At 49.9% G+C, this 9,270-nt stretch overlaps 1 protein-coding gene across 2 annotated transcripts in view; it reads right to left on the bottom strand.

Annotated features, from left to right (window-relative positions):
* MYO18B (myosin XVIIIB) overlaps nucleotides 1-8,774 on the bottom strand; it is a 300,206-nt gene extending 291,432 nt beyond the window's left edge. For both annotated transcript variants that reach the window (XM_050745880.1, XM_050745879.1), the window contains exon 1: nucleotides 8,624-8,774. The gene's annotated coding sequence lies outside the window, so the exon portion shown is untranslated. The remainder of the gene's footprint in view (nucleotides 1-8,623) is intronic.
* Nucleotides 8,775-9,270: the final 496 nt, after the last annotated feature.

Below are 9,270 nucleotides of genomic sequence, written 5' to 3' on the forward strand. Positions count from 1 at the left end.
CCATAGCCTGGTTGGTGAGCGTAAGCATGTAATCGCTCAGCTGTTCCACAAGATTCCTGGAGGCAGGCAGAGGGGTTGGCCGCTGACAACACCAGCACGGAGCTTAGATGCTCAGCAGGAATGATCTGACTGCCTGACACCTGGTTTCTCTGATGGTCATATCGGAGGCCAGATACAGAGGGAAAAAAAAGATGCTGGGAGAACTGAAGACACCACCTTCAGATCCCCCTGTCTCTTTTACCTTGCTCTATGTCTGGACGCTGACCTTGTGGACTCTTCCAATGGACTCCCTCGCTTTCCATCTTCTAGGCAGGTTCAGCTAATGGGAATTATCCACTAGTGGGAGATCAGAGGGCATCTGTGTCTTCACCCTCCCTCCTGGATGACCATGGGTTGCCTGCCTCCCTCTTCCAAAGGCGCCTTCAGGCTGCTCTTTCCACTCTCTCCCCTGTCCTGTTGCGGCAGCAGCTCCCTCCTCTGACATGTCAGGCCCAGGAAAGTAACAGCTCCACTGTGGCTATCTTCAAAGTGTTACAGCATCCCTTAAGGGAGGCGGCCGCAAATATTTTCTGTAAAGCGCCGGATAGGAAACCTTCTGAGCATTCAGACCTGTAGGTTCTCTGTTACAATGACTCAGCTCTTCCCTTGCAGCTCAAAAGCAGCCATACTTAGTACGTAAATGAATGGGCATGGTTGTTTCAATGTGACTTTATTTTTATAACCAGGCAGAGAGTTGGATCTGGCGGTGGGCTGTCATTTGCTGGCTGTCACCTTAACGCTACCATTGCATTCTGCCCCGACTTTGGTAAACAGTTTTTTTCCTAAACTCCTCAAATGGCCCCACTGAAGTGAGCCCTCTGCACCCTACTATAGCCCTGACTTTACAGCTGCCTCAGCCCAAGAAGGAAGAGAACTTCCCAGGAGAGGACTGACTAATGGGAACGGGACTATCTGCTCTGACATCCATGTGGCATGCCTTCTCCAAGGGCCGCCTGCGGGCTAGACTGCTGTGTGCCCCAGGAGCTTACCACTAGGCCTTGTGCCCCCCACCCCCAGGCTCTCTTGGTCTCTGGCTTCCCCTTGTTTGGCCAATGGAAGGCTCTGGGAGAACCTGCATATGAGAGGAACTAGAGGTCAGGGTATTTAGTTCCCACTCTACCCCCCTCTCTCTCTGTATCAGACCCTAGTTTTAGCAATTGCTGTGTTTCTTCATCTACAACCACATCCCCCTTCAAGTGGTCCTTGTCCACCAACTCCAGCTATCTCCGTGTTTCTAAATTACCCTTCCTCTCCCTTGTCCCATACAGCCCCAAGGCTAGTAAGGTATTCCCACCACTGCTTATCTCTGAGGGCTTCAACATGCTTTGCTGGTTCCCCTAACCCCGCACACATTTCTTGGGAGAGTTCTTTCGTGAAAAAGGCTCTCCAGGATACCAGTTGAGTGTACTGTTTTCTAGTGGGACCTTGACTGATACAGTCAGCGGGGAAGTAGGTTTTAACTCACATATCAATCCTGATAGACGGATAGTGGCTGCCTCGTGGGTTACATGGGAAGGACTCTGAGCCTTTTTTTTTTTTTTTTTTTTTTTTAAGACGGAGTCTCGCTCTGTCGCCCAGGCTGGAATGCAGTGGCACGATCTTGGCTCACTGCAAGTTCTGCCTCCCGGGTTCACGCCATTCTCCCACCTCAGCCTCCCGAGTAACTGGGACTACAGGCAGCCGCCACCACACCTGGCTACTTTTTTTTTTGTATTTTTAGTAGAGGCAGGGTTTCACCGTGTTAACCAAGATGGCCTCAATCTCCTGACCTCGTGATCTGCCCACCTCAGCCTCCCAAAGTGCTGGGATTACAGGCGTGAGCCACCACGCCTGGTCAACTCTGAGCTTTTATCTGGGCTCAGTGGAAGAAGGGTGCTCTGATTGATTATTAATGTCTGCCCTGGATGTGGAAGGAGGGAATGGTGCATAACTGCTATCTATTGCCATCCACAGGATAAATGGACAAGAGAGACTCATGATTCATACAAAGTCCAGCCTACTTCACCCAAGCCTGGAGTTTGGTGGCCAAAGAGCCAGGCAATAATGAAAAGGGACTTTGCCCAGCACGCAGATCCTCTCCCCAGTCAAGGTAAGGGTGTCTCACAGCCAGCTATAGCCAGGGATTCAGGCCACGCTCACAACAATACACATGAAGGTGAGAAAGGGGGAGAGGAATGAGTGAGAAACAAGGGCAGGAAGGCTGATGGAGGGAAAGTGAAATGTTGAAGAGGGAGGGAGGAAGGAAGAGAAAAGCAGGTTGGGTGGTGAGATGAAGAAGAATGGCAGGAAGGGAGCAGCGGGTGTGGAGGCTGCCAGAAATGCCCCTTAGCATCAGAACCTGGGGCCTTTACACGTGGAGAAACCCCAGAGACCCAGCTCATTTCACAGGGAATTTCCTGGATAGAAAGTCAACGAGTTCCCTCTTGGTCATGTCCATTGACAGGGAGCTCACTAACACATAGGACATTTGGAGTCTGCTCTAATTGTGTTTCTTCCTTGGAATCAGAGCTCCAAAAGGCCCTCAGAAGCCATACAACCTACTTCTCCTGCATCCTGGCATTCATGGACCAGGGAAGGGAAGTGACTTTCTGGAGGTCCTACAGCAGCAATAGCAGAACCAAGGTCCTCATGTCCCAGTGAGTAAAGTCTGACACTTTTTCTTCCTTCTCAGAGAGCTACCTCCCCAAGACAGCCACACAGCAGCCTCAGTTCCGCTCTCTAGAACAACAAACAACGAGGTTAACCCCTTTTCCAACTGAAATGATGGAATCTGCCCCCAGTTTTCTCATCTGTCGCCTTCAGCCTTTTCTCAGGGGACATGGCTCCCGGTTTCTTCAGAACAATGTTCACTGTCTCCTGGGACTTTTCTAACCTGCCTTCTGCCACAGAAGTGGATATTTCACTCTGCAAAGGGTTGATCAGGGTACACGCAGCAGGCTTCCCTCACTTCCATGGGTCCACAACAGCCCTGGAAGTCTTAGATCTAAGTGGGGGCCTCACTATGCCTGTTGTCAAACCTCTCAGGTCACCAACTCCTCCATCTGTCAAATAGGGACACAGTTTTTTGTGCCCACAAAGCAGTTTGAGTACTAGATGCTCCGTAGGCCAGTGAGCCATTACTGACGTTATTACCATGTCCTTTGCAACATCTGTGTCCCCAGTTGACTCAGATTCAGTCGCAGGCAGATTAAAATCTTCAAATGCTTTGCATACTGGCTGACCAGCCAGTAGCCCACCCACACCCTGCCAGCCTCCATTGCTAAATCATGCAGTGGGTGTTTCTTTGAGAAATTAGAAAAAAAAAATCTCAGCTCCTCCAGTCCATTGGCTCTCCCCTCTCTGAATCATGGTTGCTCCACTGACCTAGGCTGGCCACACACTCCTGGCTGCCTGGTGAGTCATCAGGCCACTCTTACAGGCTGATGAGATGCTGGACCTCACAGATGGGCCTCGTGGCCGAGTGCCAGGATGGCCAATAATGTTTCTTTCACCTGCCAGCACCAAGTGATCTGTAGTTGGGGGCTACCCAGAGTGTTGTATTGAGAAAGGTTCTGAGCTATGCTTGGGCTGAACAAGACAGCATGCTGTGATTGACTAGCAATGTCTGCCACGGATGTAGGAATGGCTAGGGATGGAACCTGTGCCAAGTATTTGCCATTTCCAGCCTAGTGTTGCCCGGCCACAATGAAGCAAGAAGCTGGTTAGACTTTTGACAACAGGTTCCCCTGACTGATTTTAGGGATTGAGTGTTCCATCAAAGGGCTAATTTTCTTTCTTTTTTTTTTTTTTTTTGAGATGGAGTCTCGCTCTGTCACCCAGGCTGGAGTGCAGTGGCGCGATCTCGGCTCACTGCAAGCTCCACCTCCCGGGTTCACGTCATTCTCCTGCCTCAGCCTCCCAAGTAGCTGGGACTACAGGCTCCCGCCGCCACGCCCAGTTAATTTTTTTTTTTTTTTTGTATTTTTAGTAGAGACGGGGTTTCACCATGTTAGCCAGGATGGTCTCAATCTCCTGACTTTGTGATTCGCCCGCCTCAGCCTCCCAAAGTGCTGGGATTACAGGCATGAGCCACCGTGCCTGGCCTCAAAGGGCTAATTTTCTATCCACTACTGTGTTGCTACCTAGAGCTTTACTAATACAGTAGCCACTAGCCTCAGGTGGCTTGTTAAATTTAAATGAATTCTAACTAAATTAAATCAAAAATTCAGCATCTCAGTTGTATGAGCCACGTGGCTCATGGCTACCATGTTGGACAGCACAGATACAGAGGATTCCTATCATCGCAGAAAGTTCTATGGGACAGAACTCACCAAGCGGTGATTGCGCCCACCAATGGACATTTTTTGCAACATCCTAGAGACATTTGGGGTTGTCACAACTGGAGAGGAGGTGCTACTGGCATCTACTGGGTGAAGGGCAAGGATGTTGCTACACATTTTTCCAAGCACATGACAGGTCCACAACAAAGAGAGATGCAACCCAAATGTCAATAGTGTCCACGCTGACACTGGTCTAGAACCCTGGTCTGGAAGAATCCTGCCAAATGGGAAGGAGCATCAAGAGAAGAAGAGGGCAACATCATCTTTGCTTTGAATATGTAACAGAGAAAGAACTGAAAAAATGAGTCATCCACTGTTGGCAGAAAAACAAGCAGAAAAGCAAGTCACTAAACCTCTCTGATGCTCTGTTTCCTCCTCTATACAGCTGGAACTGTATCACCACCCTGCCTTGATCATCAGTGGATTAAATGAGGTAATGAATGTGAAAAAGCTTTCTTATCTGTCCCTGTGAAACAATGCCACACAATTTATTATCTCAGCAGATGTTGTTTATTACATTAGGCTGAACAGTCTCTAGCAGGAAAGTACTGAGTCTCGCTTTTATTTCACCCTGCATAACCTGGGGTCACTCCAGGCTCCAAATCTTCCTGGCCTGTAAAATGGGGCTAATAACTCACACCCAAGCTCACTGGAATATTAAGCGTGAATGACACATTTAATCCCATCAAGCAAGCATCTTTCCCTCAACACAGCAGTTAATCCAGCTGCCCTCCATGAAATTGAAACTCAAACCCCAGCTGGTACCCAAGAAACAGCTGAAAATGCATTCCGTCTTTTACAGGCAGAGAAAAATTCGCTTGAAACCCTGAACCGTGAAATTCCTGCTACCCTACGCATGACCACTGGCCAAGTGGTAAACTCACTTTGCCGATTCTTGAGGATCTTTCCTCTGTTGTCAGAAACTACGATTCTTAAAAGTAAATCAGCATCAGGGAGAAACACAGTGAAAAAGAAGCAGATAGGGAAATTGATGAAGCTGGATGAGTCATGCTGTGGGAGAGAGATTCTTATGAAGCTAATGGTGTCTCTGGATCCTTCAGACTGAATGTGGTGTGTGTGTGTGTGTCAGAGAGAGAGAGAACTCTACCTTGATGTCCAAGGCCCTTGTTTGTGTAATAAAGTTCATTTTCTGCCAGGCTCAGTGATTCCACGGCTGTAATGCCAACACTTTGGGAGGCTGAGGTGGGTGGATCACTTGAGCTCACAAGTTCGAGACCAGCCTGGGCAACGTGGTGAAACCCCGTCTCTACAAAAAGTATACAAATTAGCCGGGCGTGGTGGTGCCCTCCTGTAGTCCCAGCTACTCAGGAGGTTGAGATGGGAGGATGGCTTAAACCTGGGAGGCAGAGGTTGCAGTGAGCCAAGATTATGCCACTGCACTCCAGCCTGGGTGACAGAGCCAGCCCTTGTTTCAAAATAAAAATAAAATAAGATGCAATTTATTTTTGCCACCCCCATTCAAACAAGAGCTGAGGTTTATCCTTTCCTTAAGGTCTTGGTGGGGGGATAATATGGTGGATTTATTATTTCTAACATAAGGAGCACCTGGTTGCTCCCTGAACGCCAGCCATGACAGCAGGGACTGATCTTAGCCCAGTGCTCTTGCTGCAGGGCTGTGTGTCCTTGAACAAGTGGCTTTCCCTCTCTGTGCCTCAGCTGCACCATCTGTCAATAGTAGGGGTTGGATTTGGCAGCGCTCTGGAAGGGAGGGGATTCTCCCTGGTCTCAAACCCACCTCCTCCATTTTTCAAATAATTTAATTTCACTTTAATTTTTTTTTTTTTTTTTTTTTTTTTTTTTGAGACAGAGTCTTGCTCTGTCACCCAGGCTGGAGTATAGTGGTGCGATCTCGGCTCACTGCAAGCTCTGCCTCCCAGGTTCACGCCATTCTCCTGCCTCAGCATCCCAAATAACTGGGACTACAGGCACCCACCACCACACCCAGCTAATTTTTTGTATTTTTGGTAGAGGTGGGGTTTCACCGTGTTAGTCAGGATGCTCTTGATCTCCTGACCTCGTGATCCACCCACCTCAGCCTCCCAAAGTGCTAGGATTACAGGCGTGAGCCACCACGCCCGGCCGCTTTGTTTAAATATTAAAGATATGTCACACACCACAGCAGCTAACCGTGTGCTTCAAATGGGCCATTCAGACTGTTGTTTGTATCTGCCAGGACCCAGTGAAGGGCCATCTCACCATAACCTTGTAGGCTCGCAGTCCCAAGTCCCTATCTTGGGGCTGGAAGTGGTTCTGCTCAGCTTTGGGGCCCTCCATTCTCACCTCAGAATGCCACAGAAAGTCGTGATCTTTCCCCTGGAGCAACACCTGCCCAATAAAATCTTTGTGATAGTCAGACCCTAATAAAGTGCTGTGCAAGTTTTCCGTGTTTGTGAAACATGGAAATTCCATGAGTTTTGACAGGGCAGGTGCTGAGCAACAGCCTTCTGTGGTTTTGTTAGCTCGGGTCAAAGGAAAAGCTCTTCTCCAATTTGGGTGGGCACCAGAACCACCTGTGAGGTTTAAAATCTGTGGATTTCTGAGACTTTTCCCCCAAGACTGTTCAATAGGTCTAGGATGAGCCCAGGAATCTGCATTTTAAAACACCCCCGCCACACCCCTTGCCCCACGTGAGTCTGAGGGGTAGGTCGTCAACGACCGTCCCTTCAAGAAATACCTTCCTGGATGCTGAATCCTAGGAAAGATCTCAGAGGTGGTCTAGCCCAGCCCGCTCAGGTTTTAGAAAGAGAAACTAAGTTCTGACTGGGGAGAGAACTCATCCAAGGTTACAGAGTCCAAACCAGGATATTCAAAGTGACAAGGCCTGGAGGCAGGTGACACCAAATATATGTTAATTGGTAACATGCAGCCCTTCAAAAGCCAGGAGACCAGGAGTCTCCCTCTCCCCCTCCTCTTTCTCCTCTTCCTCCCTCCTCCTTCTCCTCCCTCCTCCACCCCTTGGCCTCTTCTTTTGGCCTTTTCCTTTGCTGTTCTTCTCCTCCTCCTCCTCCTTCTCTTTCTCCTTCTCCTTTTTTTCCTCTTTCTCCTTCTCTCCTTCTCCTTCTCCTCCTCCTCTTTCTTCTTTTCTCTCTCTCCTCTCCACTATTATTTTCTAGAACTCATGCATAGCCTAAGGGTACACAGACCCCTCTCTTTTCCCATGGTACACACTGGACACGGTGCCCAGGTACAGGAGAATAGAACTTAGGTCAGCAATGGATACAGTACCCAAGAGAACCATTATGCTTGTTGGAGTCTAGAAGCCCTAGTGCGACACTCAGCCTCCACGAGCTGGTGGACTGAATGAGGCAGCATCTTTTTGGACAGCCACAAAGTGAAAGTAACAGCCTCGTTTTCCAGGCCCTACAGGATAGAAGCCCAGGCCCCCACACCTGCGGGTTGAGGCCAGACTGGGCAGCTTGGAGGCGACTGGGAGCCGACTGGGCTCCCCACTCCAGGCCTCCCCACTCCTGGCCTCCTCCATGGGAAAGCCGCAGGAAGGCAGCAGCCCAGAGGGCTGTAGCTGGTGAGGGCTTCTCGTCTCCTGGGAGAGAGCTCCATGTCAAAGCATAGCCCCCTTCTGCCCCACTACGGGGCCACTGAGACCTGTGAATCTTCTTCATTCAAAGAAGTGCCTGCTAACCCGAGAGCCAAATAAGACACCTTCCCTCAGAGCTCAAGGAAGGTGGCATGAAATTGAAACCTTCGGCCATGAACTTCCATCGCCCTTCCCCCAACACTCATACATGCTTAATTTGCAGTTTCAAAAAGAACATTAAAAGTAACGTTTCGACCCAACAGGGTTGGAAACATGAAAGGGGAAGCCTGGCTCTTCCCTGACCGTAACTGAATACCAGTTAAGCAGAAATCACTGGTAGTTGAGGAAAAATATAAACCCTGACGTCTGCGGGCAAAGATTCACAGTGGAGACTCACTCATGACCCCAAACACATTTAAAAAAATTATTGGCGAACAGCTGGGGCCTGAAGAGAGTGACTCTTAAAAATGCCCATTTGCCCCAGCATTTTGTTCTAAAATCCTTCCACAGAAACACTCTTGTTTTCAAAGTGAGCAGCACGGGCAACCAGCAAAGGAATCAGGCCTCGGAAGCTCTCAACACCAGAAAGGACTAAAATAGACCAAAAGACCGGAGGCCGGCCACCGCAGCCCCCAGCAGCGCATTCCGGAAAATTAAAACTTGCCGATCAGCTCGCCAGGTGCCCGTCTCAAACCCAGCCCAATAGTACCTTCTGCAAAGAGGACACAGATCACAGGAACCACGACTGCCTAAGACGTCTCCCCGGGTGGCCGCGAAGGGACCCCACCAAGCCGGGAAAGCAGGAGCGAAGGAGCACCCCCTCCACACACACCGACACACATCCCTTCCCTTACTGCCCCTCCCCGGGCCGCCCTCCCCCCACCCTCCTTCGGGGCCAATGTGATAACAGCAGCTGAGTCGACCAGTCATTTCTAAAATTAGCTTGTGAGCTCCAGGTCTGGTCAGGAGACGGCAGCCCGGGGTGGCCGTTGACCAGGCAGCCGAGACCATGGACATATTTGGTGGCCCCTGAGCAGGGAAGGGGACAGCTCCGGACACAAGCACATGCTCTCTCGTCATCCCTGTCCCAGGGCGGGCCACACACCCACACTCCCGCCTCTGCCCACACAGATAACTGGAGGCTGCAGGAACTGTTTGAGGACGAGAGCTGGCCGGTTCTACATTCCAGGCGGACTCTGGAAGAAAATAACTTGAATGCTGTTGCATCTTGGTAAACGACCAGTGTATGTAAACCTACCTAATGTCTAGGTAGTGGTTATCGCAGGCCAGTCACCGAGGGCTTTCATGAACTCACTTAATATTCCTATGAGGTAGGGCTTTTCCCCAGCCCCACTT

The sequence above is a fragment of the Macaca thibetana genome, chromosome 10 (genome assembly GCF_024542745.1).
Source record: "Macaca thibetana thibetana isolate TM-01 chromosome 10, ASM2454274v1, whole genome shotgun sequence".
NCBI lineage: Eukaryota > Metazoa > Chordata > Mammalia > Primates > Cercopithecidae > Macaca > Macaca thibetana.